The sequence below is a fragment of the Vanellus vanellus genome, assembly GCF_965231255.1.
Source record: "Vanellus vanellus genome assembly, chromosome: 3".
NCBI lineage: Eukaryota > Metazoa > Chordata > Aves > Charadriiformes > Charadriidae > Vanellus > Vanellus vanellus.
In genome coordinates this window covers 10,764,850-10,788,688 of record NC_138907.1, presented here as the reverse complement: position 1 = coordinate 10,788,688, position 23,839 = coordinate 10,764,850, and positions in this window count along the sequence as shown.

Here is a 23,839-nt window from a genome sequence, read left to right as displayed (position 1 = left end):
GCACAAAGAGGCATTATCCCCACTGTCAGGTGTTTGTACTTTTTTTTTTCTTTTTTAATATCAACTGAACAGAAAGGAAAGGGTTCTTTCTTCCAAAAACTGTCCAATACCCATTCCTATTAAATACTTTGCTGATCTTTTAATCATCACATTCATCAGTTGCTGGATGTCATCTCGTATTTTCCATGGCTCTTGGCACCTCTGTGTGGTACTACCGATTAATGGCAGCAGCATGTTGATCTCTAGCTGCCAAGTGCTGCTGGCCAGCACCCTAAACTTTTGCGTGGTTCTTCACGCTGGCAGAAAGAACTGTTTCCAGTGTAATCAGGTCATCCATGAGCAAGGGAAAAAGAGAAATGGAGATTGTTAACACATACATCTATCGGAGTGATATATCAGCAAAGAAAGAGTGCCTGGGCCAGTTCCTCAGCTGGTGCAAATCACTGGATCATCCGAGAAGACCACAAGGCTACGTGATTCACAGCAGCCTAAGACCTGGTCTTAATTTTCCTCAGCCCTGCTTCTATGATTTACACCCATGCTGAGCAAATGACACAGGGTGTCAAATGTTATCAAGCTGACTGATACTGTAAACCAGGACTAAACGTGCACAAAATACAAAGGCAGGGAAGAATCAGGCCCTGTGTATACATTAACAGCCCCGTTCCCCACAGGATACAGTTGATACATTGCTCTACACTTCCAAGTGATGGAAACAGCTCTGTGTCAACTCTGCTCCTGCTGACAGCCCCAAAGGAGTTTGAGTTTGTTCCTCCTCCTCCTTCTCCTACCCCACAAACTCCCTTCTTACACCCTTGCCCAGAAAAGGATATTTTAGAAAGGTATCTTGCAAATCTCCCCCTAAATGCAACAGGCTAAATCCTGTCCCCAGTTAAGCCTTTGCCAGTGTATGTAATCAGATGTAGCCTGCCTCTCTGTACAGAGAGCACACAGCTGTGAAGATGGTCTGTGGTGTATCTTTTTAAAGTGTGCCCTGTGGTTTGTGAAAGCATCTGCCAGCCAAAAGGAAAATCATCTCTGATATTAGGCTAAAAATGCCTTACCCAGTATAATTCAGCCTGCTTATACCAAAGCCAATGAAGATGAAGCCATTTACTCCAGATGAGTATCTGGTCCACTATGTATAGATTCAGCTCTTAGCAGTCATTCTAATTCGTCTCCCATTTCCTAACTATATTCTGATCAGCCTGCTTGGGGCTTTTTCCCTCATACAGTAAAGCTTGCTGAAAGTGCCTCTGTTCCAGGGCACTCTCTTTGAAATATGTCTTAGCTTCCAAGGGTAATGAACTCTTTTATAATAAACGCCTAGCTATAATGTGAACAATACTTGGCTTCCAGGAACTGCCTTATAATTACATGGCTCAGTATTGCATGTCAGAGGTTTGCTTCATTTTTAATATTTTATGAAGAAATTCAGATTCTGACAGTAAAAGTATTTAACCCAGAGGACCTAGAACCCTGACTATTATTTTGTAAAGTAGCCATCCAGCTACACTTTTGTGCACCACCATTATCCCTGGTGCATACTCACACTCTTTGATACTCTCTAAGTAGACACAACCACATGCTGTCCAGATGGAAACCTGGCTGCATCATTACATTATATTGAAATAACCCAATACCACCTGTTTCTGCTGGGGTTTCTGCCAACGTTTTCCCATAAAACATTTATTTTGCTAATATTTTAGTTGGTCACCACAGAAGGACACTTGAAGTTAAAGATTTACCATGTGTGCAGCCACAAGGAAAACCCTTTTAAAAAAAAAAAAAAAAGCAACAAAGCTCAAGAATAGCTAATGCCTATTGTTTAAAATGCGGATGTTCACCTAGGCACTAGGTAATAACACTCTGCAGGGACCAAAAACCAAACACAGGTTTTTGGCAGTGTACATCAAGTGAATTATCTTAACTGTGTTGGTACTCACCTCTCATATAATTAAAGAAAAACTTTCACATGTGGAGTGGGCCTAATATACAATAACACTAATGAAAACTCGTGAGTTTTGTTCTTTTCCTTTTTTTTTCGTAATAATCTGTGATCTTATAAAACTCCAAGTCTCCTTGCTCTCCCCCTCAGCAGATAAAATAGGTTATCCTCGATTAGTCTGTAGAAATAAGAAAGGCATTACAACTCCCAGCCTACTTGGGATGTCTGAAGTATTTATGATACCCTCTACAACAGTAATAGGATTTTTTATTTGGAAATTATATTTTTAGGGACATTTTACTTTAAAAAAAAAAAGGCAACAACCACTTGATTTATCAAAAGCATTTGATAAAAATCTTCCCAGCACATGGTCACTCAGGTATATGTACCTTTTACTTTTCAGTGTTGATCTCTGTGCGTACAAAAGTCCAAGCAGTAGCTGTACTTCACACAAAGACCTTTTTCTTGCATATACAAAATTTTATTTGAAGAACAACAAAGGTTTTTAATGATCCAGTACTCCCAGTACACTCGCTGGGCATCAATTATTACTATCCAATTTTAAAAGTTTCTGTCCTACAAAGGGAGAAGTAACAATGCCATGCAAAGTCACCAACAGAACCCCACAAATACGCAGCAGTAAACCACCAACAGGAAGCGTTTCTTGAAAAGCAGTAGATCAAACACACATGAATTATTTGGCAAATGGTAGGCACATCAGTAGAAAAAAGGATGTGATCTAAAAAAAAGTCCTCAAACAGAACAAACATGTACAAACTAAGGCAGTAATCCGTATTTACAAATGAGAATTTCTTCAGCTGTAAGACAGCTACCTTACAAGAAGGAAAAAGAATGAGTTTGAAAAAACAGAAATGTGATGGTTTCACTGTAAGTTTTGATTGAATATATTTAAGATAGCTCCAATTAGATTATACTGGAAAAGCAACCAATAAAAATCCACCAGCAAAAATAAGAGGAATTAAAAAAAAAGAGTGGGTGAAAACAGCTTCAAGTTCACTTGCTTGGATTTGTTCTAAATATAGCTTTAGCCATTTTTATCACGTCTGAGAAACAGAATGCTTTTCTAGGTTGTAAAAGAACAGTAAAAGAACTGAAAGGAAAAAGAAAGGGATCAGGCATTAGTTTGGCCCCATTTTGTTCCTTTCCCCTTTTCATCTTCATTCCATGGTCCATTCCCAATAAAATCACCCATTTATAACCAAATCTCTGGGTGCTGGCACAAAAGTAATTAAATTTTTGCCTATTTTTAAAAAGCCAACTTATAACCTGCAATCATTACAGTAATTGATTAAACATCACAAGCAAAGCAAAGTACCTATTTGACAGCTTCTTTTCATGGTCGCATACCTTCCCCGAAGACAGGTAGTTAGATAATTAAGTGATCCATTTCGCTGCATATATGCTATATACAAAAGAAACTGACACACAATGAATCCTGCTAAGCTTTTGTTCAACATATGAAATACTGGATAATCACCTTTTTTATGAAAGCACTTGACCTTTAAATTGATATCCCCCCAAAAAAGATGGTAATCGCTGCTCAAAGAGATATTGAATGCGCTGCTGCTAATCCAGAAGATCATAGTCCATTAGTCATTATTAGATTTTTTTAATCTAAAGGTGAGCATTTGATTATAACAAAGAGAAAAAGAAAATACTATTTAGGTTGCCATGAATGCCTATACTTTTCTCCTTGCAAATCACAGTGACAATCAGAGTTATAGACTGACTGTAACATGAATATAATTTACACATTTGATCCCTACTCAGATAACAGCTTTAAAAGCTTTGAATGACATAAAGCAAAATTATCAGTGACAGCAATTTTAAATATTATACATGTTGCTTGTATCACAAGTGTTTTTCTTTAGCAGCTGATGAGTTTTATATTCTTTTGTATAATACATGGGAAATATATTTCTTTTCCTCTGTTCAGGAAAAATGTAAGAAAAATGTTTAAATGCAACAGAGAAACTGCACATCTTCTGGAAAAAAAAGAACACAAAAAGCTATTCTTTTCTTTTATTACATTTTATCTGATTCCCTGTTCATTTTTTATGTGATATCACTAATCATATTCTGCATTCCAGAAATTATATTTCAATTGCAAGGACAACTGGATGGGTAAAACACTGGCTGGATCACCATGCTCAGAAGGAAGTGTTTATTGAGCCACACTCTACCCGGAGGCCAGTGACAACCGGGTAGCACCAGAGTCCATCCTAGGACCTGTGCTGGTTCACACCCTTATCAGTGACCGGGAAGAGATGATGATGACTCTCAGCAAGTTTGCAATGACACCAGACCAGGGGATCTGTTCATTCACCACCAGGCGGGGGCTGCTGTCCCAAGGGACCCGGACAGACTGGAGGAACTGGCAGACAGGGACTCTGTGAAATTCAGCAAGGACAAATAGGAAGTCCTGCCCTAGGAACAAATTGCCCCTGGACACAGTACAGGCTGGGGACAGGCTGGTTCTGCAGAGAAGAGGGGGCAGTACCTGTTTCCCACAAAATATATATAGCCAAGAACAGATCAGAAACTGTATTCCTACAGTAAAAAGTTTCCCTAAGCACAAAATTGAAAAATCTTATGAAGAAAAAAAACACAGTACGCTTTTATACTTGTTTATTTTAAGCCTTTTAAACTTCCTGGCTATTTCACCAAGGTATGTGTGACAGATTACCTATTGTTTTTTTGCATTAGAGCTTACATTTAACATTCTGGGGCTCAAAGCAAAAATAATTAGGAAATCCTTTTCATATAAGAAGACAACTTAGATGACCTTAAAGGTCTGGCCTTCAGATCTGGTAATCTGACATTTTCAAGCAGTCCCTTTCTAATCAAACGCTCTCAACATTCTTCATGACTGTTTTGCCAATGTCGGTGCCCAGACACACATCCGCCAGTCAAACCCAATTCAGTCTGACCCTGTCCCACATTTACATGTGAGACCTGATACCTGCCCAGCTGTTGTTTGTAAATTGTAATAAAGGACACAGCACGTCCAAATTTGATGCGGTTTTCCTCCAGGACATGTTTCGTTCCACCCCTCCCATAATCTGATTTTAGGATGTATTGAAATGTTCCCTGCCAGCATTTTTCTCTGCGTTGGCTACAGTGGGCACTCGCATAGCCAGCCTCATCCAGAACCAAATTCCTTGGCACCTGGTGATAGCTGCAGTGGATCCTATCCTCCACCCTGAGACACAGGGAACTTCCTGAGCACCTTCTCCAGTGAACAGAGGAAGGCACGCTCTGTTCACAGAGCCAGCCTGTCTACTAGAGGTGACCTGTATTACCCTACAGATGTCTCTTACCACTGAGCAAAGGTGGATGCTGTACAGCTAGATCAGCCATACCCCATTAAACAGGCAAAATTCAGTGAGACTGGTTCTATCCCAGGGTAGGAGAAGTGACTGAAGTCATACTACGCAGGTTTTTTAATGCTAACCCGGAATTTTACTCCCTGCCTTTCACAAGAACTGGCAATTGTCACAGGAACAAGTTTTCTAAATGAAGTCAATGCACTATTACTACTTAAGAGCAAAATCCAACAAATGATATAGCTAGAAGGTGAATGCCTAAAGACAAAATTGTGACTCCTAATCTTACCAGGTATCTTCCCCACAGAGCTGAAAGTTTCTGAAGTTCTGCATCTGGGTGTCTGTAGGGCTTCCCCAGTCAGAACAGCTCAGAAACGTTCTGGAAGCCATGGGAAAAAAGAGCAGGCATATTTTTCCAGACTTGTAATGATAATTTCCTGCACGGAAGGTAATCAATATCTACAGATCCAAAGAGCACCTGGCACCATTGTGCTACAGCTGTTAAGAGTTCACCTTCAGGATAAAGCCTAAGGTGAAAGACCTCACCATCACTCAAAAATGATAAATATTTGTTGCATCGCCACTTTGCAGAACTAATCATTATGCCTATAATTACTCTGCTTTTGTCTCTCTTACTCCCCCCTGAGCAACAGAGCTTTGTCCAGCCTCACCCAGGCTCCTATTCTTGTAGGGCTTCTTGCCTACCTTCTCCCTTCCAGTTACTGTCTGTAACTTCTTGTGCGACGTTTCCATGGAAAATTGCTGCCATATAGACCTGGGAGCAGCTGATGAAGTGGTTTCTGTGAGACATCTATAAATAAATCACTAATCTTATTTCATTTGTGACCCCCATGGTACCAAGATCTCCATGATTAAAAATTTGCTTTAGCAAATAGTATCATCGTTTATCTTTACTGAGGGCATAACCCAAAATGGGTAAGGGCTTCCTTCTTTCATATAAACTAAATACTAGCACCGCTATTATTTATTGCTTGCTGTAGCCTGTGCTTCACAGTGCTGGACTTTATAAGCATCAGGGCAGCGGTTCAGAAGAGGAGCAGAAGTTTTCATCTGTGGTATGACATGAAAAGAACCTGGAGAGATAGTCGACGTGTTTTTAAAATTTCCACAGGAAAGAAAAGAGAAGGCGAATCTAAAACAAGATTTTAATTTATGAATCCCTACAACAGATGACTCCATATTTCATCATTTTATCCGCAATATTTAAGTTTACCTTTACCTATTTCTTTCACCCACAGCCTGCTCTTGCTTAGACCCCACCTGAACTCCTCCGCAGTCAGATCCCTTCCAGCCGATAGCCACAAACATAAATTGAGTTACGCACAATGGAAACAAGAAATGCAAGCATGCAAACAATCACAGTAAGAAGCACTCATTAAACTCTTCTGAGAGAGAGACTCTCAGAGAGCTTGAAAGCACTCATAAATCGGCCTTTTTTTGAAGAAAATCAGCAGTATTGGGAGATAATGATGTTTTAAATGAGAAATACGTATACCTATACATACATCTGGGTTGCTTGGGGTTTTTTAACTGCACCTCAATCAACTGAGATATAAAACTACATGTTCGTTGTAGGCTGTGATATGAAAATGCAATCATTTCCTCTTCAAAATCCCAAAAGAGCTCCTCTGCATTTACAACTAAAATGAAATGACCCTACCAAGCTAATTTATTATTTACACTGGTTATTCGGATATTTGTCTATTTGTAGGGAAAAAAAAATAAATATAGCTATATTTTGATATTAAAACACTTGCAAAATTTAATTGAGATTACATGGATGGAATCAGATCAAATAAAATCCTTCTATAAATTCTGGTATTACTGTTGCTTTGATTTAAAATCAGATCTTCTGTGGCAAACATTTTCCTGTGCCTGCAGAAGGACTGACTGTGATGCTAAGGGGAGGTTGGCCAATTTTAAGGAACAGTAAGTTTCGCACTCCAGATCTGTAAGACACTTTCATTTTCTTCCTATGCCTAATTCACGATTCCCAAAAAAAAACTGTCTTCCATAAAAACTCCTCCCACAACCTTCATATCCTAGATACTTATCTTTAGATGGGATTAATCCATTTTTTGAGATGCCTTTTCTCTTTCTGTTGACTCAAGAGAATCAAAATAAGTTGCTTAGACAACTTTTTAATAGCTAAAGCCGGAGCAGTAAAACCCACCCAGAATTGAGGAAAAGGTCAAACCTAACTAGCAACCGAAGACAGCAGCAACACCACTACAAATAAACACAAACGAGGAACATCGCTATACTCTCTGCTTATATAGCCCTCTGGCTACTGTATCTCAGCATTTAAACCCAAACTGGATCGCTGCAGGAAATCTTAGTTTTGCAGTTGGACAACAGAGGAGAAAAGGAAGGATATTTTCAAAGGCAAAACCAGGAGTTCGATGGTTTGTTCCCACTGACTTCCAGCAAGAGCAGAGTTTCTTACAGGGACTGAGAAAGGCTTGACTGGAGACATCCAACAGAGTGACTGCAGGGCCCAGTCCCCCACAACACACACACAAAAAGAGAAGCAGAGATCAAGGGCATCCTTGTCCTCCTCCGGACAACAGCGAGCAAGTCATTCTTCTTAAATCCCTCCCAAAGAGCCTGCCAAAGGAAATGTCTGAGACAGAGCTAGAAAATAAATTAGTTCTCCCCAGCCTCAGAACAAGGCCCTTTCTACCAGATCATCGCCCTTCGTCCTCCTCCACGTCTTCCTTACTGGATTACTTTTTCCCTAACTATATTGGGAACTTTAACTCCAAACCACGGAAATATTGAAGGTGAGTCTGTGTGCATATATGCAACGCATGTACACACAGTCCTGTACCAAAAACCCAGCCAACACCATGTCAGGATTAAGAGTTATCAAAACGTACAGTTGCTTCAATGGTAAATAATGCTGGTAACATTAACCCTACTTCAGCGGCTCTGTTGATAAAGATCATTACTCTGGCTCCAGTGATCCAGCCCATAGCTCCTTTCAGGTCAACAGCAGTTGAGAAACAGCAGTAAAAAGGGTAGAAGACTCTAAAAACAGTTTTAGAAGCCTGAAGGAAACAGAAGTGGTAACCTCAAGTCCGTCCTCACCACCAGATTAATCAAACTTGGTAAAGAGATCCAGTTACAGAAACACAACTTTTATATGATGCTGTTGGGAACGAAAAATGGATATAACCCTTCCCATAGAACAAGTTGAAATACATCCAGAGCAGTCAATTGCTATTATTTTTGTTATTGTTGTTCTTGTTGTTGTTGTTGTTGTTATTATTATTATTACGACTATTTTATACTGAGCTGACTACAGCATTGCCAAAATCAGTGCCACTCACAGAATGAGGGGTAGGCACCTCAGGACATAGATAGCATTCAGCACATCAACGGGAACAGACGACGCTCAGCGACACTGGGTAAAGGTTAATACAATAAATGGGAGGCAAAGGACAGTTGAGGGTAGAGAAGTTCTGTAGGAAGTAGAGCAGGAAACAGAGCAATTACAGGAAATGCTCTGGATACAATATGAAATATTTATCTTTCTGGTTCTTCTCATGTTTCCATATAGCCTCAGTAATCCAGACCAGGACCCTTTGGTTTAGATGCTATTTAGAGCACAGTGACGAAAGCAGCTGGTGTAAACTCTACTGTAGCCTTGAAACACAGTTATCACATGTAAGCAGCTAAAAAATGTGGCACTTAGAAAAAGAGAGGCACAGTAGGACAGTTAAAGGCACAGTATAACTAGCCACAGTTTGAAAACTGCTTCACGTTTGCAATCTCACAGGAGATATTAATGCAATAATGTTAATAATACATCCACTAGGAATTGCCAACTAGAAATGCGTTCTTCTGCTTCTGCCAGGGCAATCTCAGCTGAAGAAGGTCCTTCCCTGCTGCACATACAGCCCCCGGCTGTAGAGGATGGGAAAGCAGCCACACAGGACCTAGTTTATGTGACCTTTTTTGAAGTATTTTACAGTTCACATTTTCCAGGGCTTGATCTACCCCCTCAATGCTAATAGATGGTAGGCAGTAGATGTAACGTTACCGAAAGATATTGGGAAACAGAAGCCCTTAGATGTGTTTGTAAATGTATCCTCATAAATGAAAGCATTCTTCAAAACTCTTGGTCCTTTAGCAATGGCTTTGACTCAAGAGCCAAGGCTTCTCCTCGCATCAACATGTTCACATGTGTAGAATCTGGACTGACCTTACTGCATACATGCGAACACACACACTTAAGAGAGTCCCATTTCTGACTCCACTATTTCCTTTATATCACAGGGACAAATTCTTCCCTTAGTGATGCTGGTGTAACACTGAAGTAACTCAGCTGACTGCAGTGGCTGCATACTGTTGTCATTATTAGTGGACCACAGGGAACATACACAGTGAAATGTTGCTCTCTACTCCCCTTTTGCAGAATTTATTAGCTTATTTATTGATGTGCTAGCTACGGGGCCAAGACTGTCATGAACGCTTGTATGGAGTCAACACCTTTCTGTAACAGCAGGGTGAAAGAGGAAATTCCTGGTTGTTAAATAGCCTACATCTGCAATACCAGACCAAAACAATCTCTCAAGTAAATGTATTCCTTGATCTAAAAACACACATTTCATATCCTATGAATCAATTGTCTTCACTCTCCAAACACAAACGACTGTGTCCTACACTCATTTACAGTAGCGTTAATCCACAATAACGCCACCAAGTCGGTTGAGGTACTCCAGATTTACACTGGTGTGAGTGAGAGCATTTGGCACCCAGTACCTATGGTTGTAGATCCTCAGCTGGTGAAGATCATCGCAGTTCTTTCAAGTCGATGCCTCTGAAATTAATGTCGTTATGCTGATTTACACCAGGTGAGGATCTGCCTTGTGGTTTTTGGTTTTAAATTCTCTTCCTGTCAGCCGTCTCATTCCACAATGGTTTCAATAGACAACTTCTAGCCAGAATTTCCTCTGCTATTTATAGGATTATCTCAAGAGTTTCTATGATAATCCCCATATTTCCATCTTTGTATCAGAGCCTATTCCAGGGTTGTATTACAGCCAAAATATTCACATCTCCAGATGACACCATTCCTTCCTCCTCTTTTCCCTTCCCTATTTGGGGTGATTATACAGAGGGGAAATGTCTCTCATGGCCAGATCCTCAGCTGGCATAAATCAGCATAAAATTGACATTAGTGATTTACATCATTTAGCAATATAGAAGAAGAGACAAAAAAGAAAAAAATTAGGTTTTACCAATGCAGTTTAAAATTAGTAACAGGTCTTTACAATAATATTGAAAGAATATTAAAATGTAACCCACATGTACACCTTTGATGTGTGTTTTACTGGCTCAGCTAAGCATCATTTCCAACTTGGAATGACAAAGCTTCTTGCCGTTTTGTTTAATAAAATCCTCGGCAATTCTGCCCCTAAATAATCCATACTTATTCAACATACTTCACCTCAAGTGTACTTAAAACACAAAACCAAGGTCTTTCACAAACAAAACCTATTCTGTCGATTTCACACTCTCTTTTCATCCAGCAAAATGTTAAATCCAACCTGTTGAAATTGTCGGGTTTAACAGAATTTAAGCTTGCTATACAGAAGTGCCACAGGAGATCTATAGACATCAGTTCTCATTCACACTCCAGAAATCTTACAGTAAATATTTTACCAAACAATTTCCTATCGATGTGTCTAGCCTTCTCTTATCTGTCATTTCCTAATGTCTGTGTCCACTTACAAATATTTTTATTTCTTCTTCTGGAGAGCTAGATTTCCTCTATGCTGAGTCCTTGTAAACTAGCAGGTATCTACTAAACTGTGATACTCTACACAAAGATCTTAATTAACAGAACAACCCAGATCAGAAGAGAGATGCACACACAGCGGAGAGAGTTGAAAAGTAGAATTCCCTGCAGGGAGGGATTCAGAGTCTGTGAAACCCTTCAGAGAATCGAAGCAATCTGCATCACAAGCACATTCTCCCCGTACAGCAATGCTTGAAGGAACTGCCAGTTTCTACAAGTATGTAAGTAAAAGCAAAAGAAGTAAAGCTGACTACTGTGACTTCGACTTGTTAGACGTGACATCTTGACACAGGCTTTTGGGGGAGATCTGATAGCCACTGGCAGAGACTACATATGTAGGAGAAGCTATGTATTACTAAAGGCAATATTGATTACAGGCTCTTGAATCCAGCTCTCAACAGGTCAGCACATGAAAGCCTTCCCCTCTCCACCACCACACACACGCTTTCTTCCCCAGGGCCAAAAAGGTTGGAGTAACATTAGGCACTCCTGGACTGGAAATGAGTTGTTATGTGTTTGTGGGGGCTGAGGGGTTGGCATACGGGGCAGATCTCATTTCAAATAAATACGTTTCCTCCTTTCATTTCCCTTCACCTTCCACATGAGATAGCAAACCAGGATATCAGTATTCAAAGTCCATGTCAAAGATTTAATTTTGTACAGTTTATATTACTTGAAATCAGGTTATTGCTTTATCTTTATGGAGATGAATCCAAATTGAAAACAGAGAAACTGGAGGAACTGTGTGGATGCCAGACTCACAAAAGCATGCATTTAAGTGAGAAAAGGGTGTGTTTACACTCTGAGGTTCTTATTCAGCTGAAGGAGTGGTGAGTCAGTACATGCAGAAGTCCAGTGAGGCCGATGTGCAGTGGCTGACAGATTCCTATAGAAAAGGTAACCATGTTCCCTCTTTCTGTTGCTCCATCACAGGGTAAATTCATCTTCTTTTCACTTACTGGGATAAAAGTCACTTATTCTGTTGACCTGATTGGAGTTAGACCAGGGAATAATTTGGCCAAAAACAAGCAATGACACACAGCAGGATTATTTCAGGGTGTAACTTCTGGCTATAGCTGCTTTCCAAAAAACGTGTAAGACTAGTCAATAGCAAGATGGAGCCCAATATGCAAAATTCAATGTCATTTCAGATAAAGCAATGATATACAACACTGTATAAGATGTATGTACTTCATTTACAAGCTGCCGCTCCTTAGATACTGTTATGTAGCTAAATCACTATATTAGCTAATGGGATATTAAGGATCAAGGGTTTGAAATCAATAAAACTAATCCAATAAGGAAGATGTGCAAGACAGAGGGTAAGATTGCTAGGCTGCTGTCTAAAGTGTTTGAGACAAAACAGCTTGCCAGAGAAGAGATCCCCAGAAATCCCTGTGAACTACAACAAATGCAGCTTGGTAAGAGTCTAGGCTGGAATTTGTAAAGTGTATGTAATTTAGATATAACTTGTTATCTCTGAAAACACTACTGATAAAATCTAGATCCCACTTAAGTTTGACAGATGTTGGCATCAGTGGAGTGAAGAATTCATCTCATGATGAAGGCCAGAGGTACACCAGTAAGCAACACTGTTAAAATCCCATTCATCCATTTCAAGAATCAAGTAAAAAGCTTTCTTTTCTCTGAATCTAAAACTATTCCTTGGAAATACATATTCAAACGGCTATGACTAGGTAGACTAAGAATTCATTTTCTAGCACTGAGTGCATAATTCATAACAAATATTACGTCTAAGTTTTAAAGCTGGCTGTTTCTGCCTACTAGTGATGAAGAGCTGTCTGCAAGTGTTCAGTTTCTGCCACTTATTCTGGCAGGAGGTGATCACACACAGAGTACGCGGCGTTCCTTCTGCTCTCTCACTCAATAAGTAGGTAAGCACCTTAACGCAAAACTTAAATCTAAATTAGGTCATCGGAACTGACCTCTCCATTCATTAAACGCAGAGCCTAGGTGACTGGCCTTTTAATTTTGGTACCTTAGGATTTCTGCAGGAGCTTAAGGAAAATGTTATCCAGCTAATGTTTGCTGAACAGAAAAAGGGTTGTGGACAGTACAACAGCTGAAGTGAATTGTGAAATTTATGCTCCAAATTTTTAAACTACATGCCTAAATGCATTTTAAGTAGAGTCATTTATTTTTCCACAGATGTACACAAATGTAACACTGAACAGGAGTTAGATACATTTAACAGCTGTCATACTCAAAACGTTTAGAAGAATACTTACACCCTTTATTACAAGTGCCCAGAAGAGATCACAGTGAACAAGGACGAACACAATCCTGTGTGACTGAATTGATTTTCCCTATTATCATCAAAGTCAAAAACACCAGTCACCGTGCCACAGGTGTACTAGGATTCAACAATATGCATCATAAATCTTCCTTTTTGCTCAACTTTGCACACTTGTAGATTTAGCAGCAATGAGCCCTCCAAGCCTACATTACTTCGGGGTTTTTTTTTTGTCCCAGATTAGTGGCTTGGATTACTGAGAGACTAATAGCTTGCTCTGCAATGAGTATTTCTGTGCGTCCGTGTGTACTTCGGATCCCCGTAAGGCAGGCTTTGAGATAAGCACTAAACCTACTTCTTTTAGACTGAGGTTTCAAACTAATTCTCACTAACAATTTAGCCAAGAAAACCCCATCATATGCAAATCCTCAGCCTATTCAATTGCCTGTCCTAGTGACCAGCTAGTAACTGTGCTCAAACACACCCCTAATAGTTTCCCTCAAACTTTCTAACCAGCTAGGTAACAGAGTAACTCACAGAAGGTTTATTAATTATGTAAATCCAATTTTTTTTATCTCGACAAATGTGAATCCTCCCGTCAGAGAAAAAAACCCATAATCCTAACCACTGAAACATCCAAAGAAAATTATACCATAGACAAATGCACTTACTTTCTAGCAAAAAGATGAACTTCAGATTAAAAGATTGAAATATCTCTAAGTATAATGATCTGAAGAAGCAAAAATGAAATTAGAGGGAATGTCTGTTATTTTACACAAACACAGACATTAACATCAGAAGACGCAGACGGTAAGAAAACATACTCCAAATAGCAGGGTTTGATAGAAACTAATTATGGTTAAAGCTTCTGGAAACCTGAAGTAAAATGGACTCTTGTACTGATACGTAAAATGTTACAAAAAACAAAATTAATACAACACCTGACACAGCAGATTGTCTCTGCTAAGTGCCTGGAGGGATGTAAACACAAGGACAGTAATTCTGGCCCAACTGCTTCATAAATGAAAAGGTTTAGGGTCTCTAATGCTGCAGGCAGCAAAACCGGAGGGAGTGAAACAGCTCAAAACTGGCCAGAGGAGCGGGCTGGCTTGAACGTCACCAATTTCTGCAGACTATTTGGTAATCCTAATTACACTTGGATTCCCTTTGTGAATTTCTTCTGGACAGCTAACAACGTGATCTTTGTGAATGTCCAGCATTTTAAATTAATGTGCAGGGTGTATCGGCCAGTGCCACAGGTCACGTGGCGTCATTACTAGAACCTGCATAAAAACTGCGTTACAAAGCCAGCAGCTATTCAAGCATTCCTGCAAAGGAGGAACGGCATTGACATGCTAAGAAAAAGAATTTCTAAGTAGGACTGGTCAGGAAGTATTTTTTGTTCCAGCGCACTTTTTTCTTTTTTCCTTTTTAATTTTCCATGGAAGAGTAACAACCCACACGGTGAATTATTTTTCGTTTGGGTTTTTGTTTTTCACAACTGATTTCATGAAAAGCATTTTTCATTGAAGAAGACATGTCAGCTTTCTTGAAAAAAAATTGACAGATTCTACTTGGAAGAGTTTATTTTTTAACATAATGCTATCTTGTGACCATTGTAATATCTGATTACAAAGCTTAAGTAATCAAACCACTATGGCATACATCTCAAATAATACAAATGAATATACAAAGTATGTATTTTGTCTTCCATGAATATTCCTGCAAATAATACTCAATCATTCAAATGCTGGTGCGACGTGAGTACAAAAGGACAGATTTTTGGCTGCTATAAATCAGCACAACTTCACTGAAGTTTATGGAGTTACACACGTTTAGACTAGATTAAAATCTGCCCTCGAGACTGAATCACACATGAACACAGGCAAATCAAAATATGGGGTTTTTTAATTCAGTTACTCTGAGGAGAACAAGTATTTCCTCCCTTTGATCATGTTAAGTAAATGTAGTCCAACAGAACAGAATATTATGTTCTTCAGCAGAAAGTTTCACCGATTAAATAGCACCAGAGTCAGAGCTGAAACTCTCATTGACTTTGCAACTCCAAAGTGGCCATTTTTAACCTTTCAGAGTAGCTGTTGAGTTGCCGCTTCAATATGCCCTTGTTACCCCTGCAGAACCGAACCAAAAAAGAAGAAAATAAAATAAACACACCACAGGCTGAAACAAAAGGCAGTAAAACACTCACTCTTCAGCTCTTGGCATTACTGGTATGATCAGGAAATGAAACCATTGCTGCAGGAATTCAAAGGGGTGAATACACAGGGAAGGGGGTCAAGGTTTGGGGTGGCTTCCTCTCCCTTGGTACTGGGAAAGCAGAACAACCTTGTAGCACTGACCCAGCTCCGGATGCCGGGTAAGTGGCTGGTAATGGACAGAAACACAAGAGAAAACAGCATTTCCTAATAAACAACTAGAGAGATTACCACGAGAGCATTGCTTCTTAGGGTGATCCAAAGCAGTATTTTGTAGAAAAATATCCAAGTAAAGAAAAAAAAAAGGAATATAAAGAGGTAATTTTCAAGTACTTGCAATCAAACACAGGATTGGAAAGGTTCTGGGAAGGTTAATGTTATAAGCCAACCACAGTAAAATTCAGATATGCACACACGTACACCCCTAAACAAAGCATACTTAATGGCATATAAAGATATACCCTTATCTAGGATAAAAAAAAAAAGATATCTCCTTATCTAGGATAAAATTATTCCCATAAGACTGTGGGAACTAAGTCACATCATAATGAAAACAACTGGAAGAAATATGAAATACGTGTATGCTATATCACACACACCTGCTGACCAGAGACTCAGATCATGGAATCACAGAATGGTTAGAGTTGGAAGGGACCTCGAGGACCATCTAGTTCCAAAACCCCCTGTCCCAGGCAGGGACACCTCCCACCAGACCAGGTTGCTCAAAGCCCCGTCCAACCTGGCCTTGAACACCTCCACCAGGGATGGGATATCCACAACTTCTCTTGGCAACCTGGGCCAGGGGCTCACCATACTCAAAGGAAAGAATTTCTTCCTGATATCTAATCTAAATCTCCCCTCTTTCAGTTTAAAACCATTCCCCCTCGTCTTACCGCTCCCCTCCCCAGCTCTCCTGCTTTAGGTACTGGAAGGGGCTCTAAGGTCTCCCCGGAGCCTTCTCTTCTCCAGGCTGAACAACCCCAACTCTCTCAGCCTGACTTCATAGGAGAGGTGCTCCAGCCCTCTGATCATCTGCATAGCCTCCTCTGGACTTGCTCCAACAGGTCCATGTCCTCCTTATGTTGGGGGCTCCAGAGTTGGATGCAGTACTCCAGGGGGGGTCTTGCCAGAGCAAAGTGGAGCGCAGAATCACCTCCCTCAGCCTGTTGGCCCTGCTTCTTCTGATGCAGCCCCGGATGAGGTTGGCTTTCTGGGCTGCAAGCACACATTGCTGGCTCATGGTGAGCTTCTCATCAACAAACACCCCCAAGTCCTTCTCCTCAGGGCTGCTCTCAATCCATTCTCTGCCTAGCTTGTATTGGTACTTGGAATTGCCCTGACCCACATGCAGGACCTTGCACTTGACCTTTCTTAACTTCATGAGGTTCACATGGACCCACCTCTCAAGCCTGTCCATGTCCCCCTGTATGGCATCCCTCCCCTCCAGTGTGTCAACCTCTCCGCACAGCTTGGTGTCGTTGGCAAACATGCTGAGGGTGCACTCAATCCCATTGTGCATGTTGACAACAAAGATGTTAAACAGCACTGGCCCCAGTACCAGAATGACACTTGTCAGTGGTCTCCACTTGGACATCGAGCCGTTAACCACAACTCTTTGACTGCAGCCATCCAGACAATTTCTTATCCACCAAGTGGTCCATCCATCAAATCCATGTCTCTCCAGTTTAGAGACAAGGATGTTGCACAGGACAGTGTCAAATGCTTTGCACAAGTCCAGGCAGATGACATCAGTTGCTCTTCCCCTATCCACCAACACTGTAACACTGTCATAGAAGGCCACCAAATTTGTCAGACATTATTTGCCTTTAGTGAAGCCATGTTGGCTGTCACCAATCACCTCCTTATTTTCCATGTGCCTTAGCAGAGTTTCCAGGAGGATCTGCTCCACAATCTTGATGGGCACAGAGGTGAGACTGACCGGCCTGTAGTTCCCTGGGTCCTCCTTTTTTCCCTTTTTAAAAAAGGGGGTTATGTTTCCCCTTTTCCAGTTGGTGGGAACTTCACCAGACTGCCACAACTTCTCAAATATGATGGATAGTGGCTTAGCAATTTCATCTGCCAGTTCCCTTAGGACCCGCAGATGGATTTCATCAGGTCCCATGGATTTGTGCACCTTCAGGATCCTCAGATGGTCTCGAACCTGATCATCTCCTACCGTGGGTAGTACCTCATTCTCCCAGTCCCTGCCTTTGCCTTCTGCGACTCTGGTGGTGTGGCTAGAGCACTCGTCAGTGAAGACTGAGACAAAAAAAGTCATTGAGTACCTCAGCCTTCTCCATATCCTGGGTAATCAGGTCTCCCATTTCCTTCTGGAAAGAACTCGCATTTTCTCTAGTCTTCCTTTTATCACTGACGTACCTGTAGAAGTTTTTCTTGTTGCCCGTGACATCCCTGGCCAGATTTAACTCTATCTGGGCTTTAGCTTTCCTAACGTGATCCCTGGCTGCTTGGACAATTTCTCTGTATTCCTCCCAGGCTACCTGTCCTTGCTTCCACCCTATGTAGGCTTCCCTTTTCTGTTTGAGTTTGTCCAGGAGCTCCTTGTTCATCCATCCAGGCCTCCTGGTTTTTTTGCCCAACTTGCTCTTTGTTGGGTTGCATCGCTCCTGAGCTTGGAGGAGGCGATCGTTGAATATTAACCAGCTTTCTTGGGCCCCTCTTCCCTCCAGGGCTGTATCCCATGGTACTCTGCCAAGCAGATCCCTGAAGAGGCCAAACTCTGCTATCCAAGATACCCAAATTCATTTATTTTAATCATTTCCTTGGCCCTGATCCCACAGTGGGACTAAGTACGATAGACACATGCCAGCGGGCTTCTCCAGATAACTCACAGCTACACAATCCAGCACAACACAGCCACCACAATTCCCTCCTGCTCAGGCCAACAAAGCTTCTTCCTATTAGTTGCCTCAGCAGGTTCCGTTACAAAAATCTAGCAACATCCTAACTTCTGAAGCTGCAATAAGCCTGCATCATTTTCAGCTCTGTTCTCAGTGTCAGACACACAGCTGCCTTTGCATGACCTTTTCATCTAGGAGCTCAGAGCAAGGCTGGTATCCCAAGCAAGGAGACGGCATACAATGTGTAACATAGGGAGCTGCAGAAGGCAAGCCCAAGCAACTCATGTAGGCTGTCCGCTTAATATTTGAAACCCGATGCCATTCCCCTCAAGGCTTCTAGGATCCGCAGAATAATTTCTGTTTCGGACTTACTTCTTTTACTGTGAATTCATCCTGGGCTTGTCTCACTCAGAGGCATATAAAGGGAAGAAGAGAAACACCAGCTTTTCCTTTTCTTCTCCTTTCATGCACTCTGTTTCTGTTCTCTCCCTCGGGAAGCTTAGGAGACAGACCTCCTTGCTCTCCTCCCCATCGTGTTCATGTAGTCCATCCCAAAGTCTGGAGATGACGCGTTGCCCACCATCTAACACAGGAGCTTTGCACAGCCACCCGACAGCCGCCCACTGCCCAAGCAGCAAAATTTGCACATTTTGATCAGGTCCCTGCATACATTAGTGTCAGGGCCTCAGTCACACCCTGGCACACCATGGCCCAGTCTCCCACAAGGCAGGAGAGCTAACAAGCCCCACTGGGCTGAGACAATAATGTTGATCGTGTCTGAAAGGTGACAGGGTATTTTGCCTCCTTGAGTGTGTATGCAGCTCCTTGTCCTTCCAGGCTATGTTGGCTTACAGAGGATACTGATGTGAAAACCACAGATCCAGAAATGTCTTTCTGCTGTTGTAGTTTCAGAGAATTTCAGACACTTCCCACTGCCCTCTGGAAAGCTGCGCTTGCTACAGATGTCGCTCAGCTCAGACCCTGTCTAGGGGCTGAATAAGATAAACAGCCTATTCCAGATATACTCTGAGGTTACTCAAATAACATCAAGAGGATAGTTTTGGATGTAATATCAAGTAAGAAAATTCTGTGTGTACCAAAACAAACTAACATATCCCATCTTTAGAAATTGCCCGTTTCTTTAGTAACTATGTCCCACTATCCCCCTCCTTGTTTCTGTGGAACAGCAGCAAATACATATACAGTAAACCATAATGGAAAAGCAGTTCATAGACATAACAGATCCCAGTGGAGGCATCAACAGCAAAAGACTGATTTAGTATTAGGTCACATATGGTTAGAGAGAGGGACCACAGAAGGGTGGGAAGTCTCTTATTTCTCAGTTTTGAAGGGAGAAAAAAGGCAACTTGGACAGGACCCACTAGTATACTGGGTTCAAATCCTTGTATTGCTACAGTTGATCAAAACACACTTCAGCGAAGTCATTTAATCACCCCCCATCTCAGTCACCCTGCTGTTACATGGAAATAACAATCCCTCCAACATCCAATCCTGATGGAGACTTACAAATGCTGTTATAATAAAGTCCAGACAGCCCTTTGCGAGTGTCCTGATTCATGTCCATATAGCAACCTATTTTCCCCTATGAGAAGTCCTGGCACTCTGGCAGAGCTTACCTTCAAAACACATATCCAAAAAGTTCATCTAGATACTGAACTTCCAAACTGCAACAGTTATCGCTTATTTAAAGATGACCCTCACTGCACCTTCCTGGGAAAAGAATGTATATTCCAAAACAAGCTCCACTGAAAATTCCCATTGCTAACAGCAATACAGAATTCTGTACCATCAAGGTTTACTAGCTATAAAAATTTGCCAAAATAAATGTAGACATCTCTATATTCAGGATTTTTTTTCTTCTCTGCTTGCTCTGGTTTTCTGTGAAAAAGCAATAGCAAAGTAGAAGTCCCTGTGATGATTTTGACTGATCAGCTGGAGACATTTGGATAAATTTGGCTTTTCATGGACTGCAGCTGTTGTTCTTTTCAGTGCCTTAATGCAATTTATCATTCAAATGTGTTGGCTTAGGAATGCTGCTCCAGTTTTCCTCTACTTCCTATCATTAATCCTAACAGTATGAATCCAATTTCAAATGTTTGTTTCTTTTGAAGCATCCCACTTTTCTCCCCTTTGGTGCCTGAACTGGTAGGGAGTTACGGTGTGGAATCAGCTGCCATCTCATCTCTCTGCAGCCTTCACACGCTTTGTGCAACAAACGGAAGATCTTTCACAAACTCTGCCAAAAGGTTTCTCAGATGAACAGTGCCAAGGCAGGGTGTCCAACGCACAGCAGACACATTGGTTAGGTGTTATGAATGACCCACAACATAAAGTAAGGAGACTAAATCCAAACCCAGCAACAAAAGTGATCCCCACTCCCATCCCAAAAAAAAAAAACCCTAAGCAAAATCCAAGCAAAACAACAACAATAAAATTTTAGGGCCCAATTAGAAAGAAGTGGGCTAAGAGTCAAAACCTAACAAAACAGAATTTTAAATGAACTTGTTCGTAAATGAGGGGTTTAAGGAGGAAAAATACATGGTAAAATGACACTGCCTGGTTCAAATTCAGCAATAATTTATTATTAAAGATTATACCTAATGACAAAGCTATAAAGAATAAAGGCAAAAGCCCAACTCCTCCAAAAGAGTTACTGTTACTATTTTATTTCCTGTTATGTGATTCATTACATGGGTCAATATGGGTCATTACACAGTTTCATATCCATTTTAGAACTTCAGTTATCATTCTCATTACTGCATTTGTTTATTTTGCTGTGGAGGAAATGGGCTTTATTTTCTTCTCTGCATAACTTGATACCTAAAACTGGTTGCTTACAAAACTTTCACAGATTCGTTGTGTAATCACGAACTAAATATTTGTGGCTGTTCTAAAACGTTAGTCTAATATCCCCTGGCCTGTAATTCCCATACATTAGCTACAATTTCTATCTTCTCCAAGTAAAATGTTGCCACAAACTGTTCGCCCTTATTGGTTTTTATTTACTGGTTCTATAAACCAAGATAAATGCCAACAAGGTCAGTGAAGTCCTCAAGTATTTAAGTCACTCTAGCCTTACCCCCGTGTACCACCGGGGAATCATGCCTCTGGTTCCCTTTTCACGTTTTGTTCAGTGCGAAGGCTTGAAAGGAATCTGGTATCATCAGCCTGATTTTCAAAAGGCAGCTCCATTACAAGTGAATGAGCTTACTGTTCTCTGCATTCACGTCATTTTGCAATTCTAAGCTCAAGATTCAAAATTTGGGTCTAGACTGAGAACAGGAGTACCTTGAAGACTGGGTATGTTTAGCCTTAAAGTCCCTTCCAAACTTCTTCTTGAGATGGGGAAAAAGCCTTAAATGATTTTTCAAGTTTTCAAATGCAAGTCAAGATTTGGAATTGGAAAGAATTTCATGCAGATTTAAAAACATCTTAATAACTTTTTTTAAATAGTTAACTTAATGAACTCGCACACTAATTACCATGAAGGAGAAACACAGACACACTTAAAGGCTGTTCTTGAGGTGTTACTGGCCCAGGCAGACGCAGAAGGAAAAGGAAATGTCATTAGAAAGTCTGAGGTTTTCCAAGCAGTTCTGAAAGCAGAAGTTCAGATAGTCTGGATAAAGTTCAGGTAAAAATTAATTAGGTGAGCTGGAGAACAGGAAAGAAAACTCTCAGCATAAGCTGAGTGAAAGGAGTGCTATGAAGGAAACTGCTCCCCAGCTTCAACACAGTCTGGTACGGGAAGTCCACCTTCCTATCTATTCATCCCAGCTGGAGATGAGGAACGAGTGTGTGAATCTCCGAGTGCTCAACATGGAGCACTGGACTCTTTCAGAATTTTTCCTCACCTGAAACCTGCTGCCACCAGTGAAAGCATTATTTACACATGAGTCCATTCTAGGAACCCTAGATCCAATACAGTTTTAAATCCCGAAGTCCACAGGTATCCATACGTGCATTTCACTCTTGGACCAGTGCTGCTATTAGCGTCAGCTAATTTACTCTCCAAATACAACAAAAATTAAAAAATAAATAAAACAATCCCTAAGCAGCAGAATGTGTGAAACCTGGTTTTCTATGGGGTTGTTTCTCACGGCCAGGTTCCCTCATGTTTAGAAAGATGTATGCTCTGATAAAACCTTCTTCCAGTTTGGGGCATTATTAAACGCACTTTCATGAGCACATTTTGGGATTTAATACAGCATGAGCTCAAACCACAGCCTTTTTCTCAGCGCAGAGACTAATAGGGTCTCCCTCCTGTACATTGCTGCCTTTTTTTGACAAGGCATGTTGGAATAATATAACTTTGAGACCTCTTTCTGCCACATTTAATTGAAATTGTCCATTAGGTTGTTAACAGGAAGACAAAGATACATGTTCTGAGACAGCTACATTGCTCAGTTCTAGTCCTTGAAGTCAGGACCAAGCTGCACTCAGAAGAAAACTTTGCCTGGGCTGGCTTTCCTGAAGGTAAACTGAGCCAGACAAACTGGTCTTGGATTAGGAGAGATAGCAGAGACCATGGCTGCACCCACTGTACTCAGCTAACACTGACACAGGCCCTAAGGAAAGCATGAATCCCATGCAAACAGCCATTCACAGTAAACCATGTATCCTTAGTCCTAGATTGACTGAACTATCTCACCCCCACCACAAAGACGTGGGGGGGTCAAGCAAGCACGCACACAAACAGGTTCACAGCCCATCTCACAGCTGGCAAGCTATTGCTCTCTACTTATGCTCAAAAGCCAGCCTTCCCTTTGAAAGCAAAGGCTGCAGCTTCCCAGAAAAACTGAAATGCTGCCTGACATCCATCAATGGGACTTTTGCCTGGGCAAGGACTGCAGGTTTGGTCCATGCCCCATAGGTGAGTGATCCCACACCAGCTCGCTTCCAGCATTCCTGTTTGCAAGGCACAAGAGTATGAAATATGAAAACAAACCCTTGCAGCTGCTTTCTTCATGTCCCCACTGCAGCTGCAGGGAGTGGTTCTTCAGCTCTGTGTTACACTAAAAGCACTTCAAAAGGAGGCCAAAAGCAACTATACGCGCTTTTGTTCATTTAAAATGTCCTCAGTTGCATTATCAATCACGAGCTGAGGATGTGTACAGACTGTCAGTCAGGCTATGCGTTATAAGCCTAGTGCCTGTGATGTAAATACACACACCACTCAGTGCAGGATGTCTTTCCCCCATGTGTTCTTATACTAGATTCCATATGCTACTTTTCCTGTTTAATTAGTTTGAAATATTTCTACCCCTTGTTATTTAAAAATCTATATCTACAGGTTGGGGTTAAGTTAGATGATTGTTAACTGTACAAGTGAAAGGCCTGATCCCTGCATGTAAGAACTTAGCAG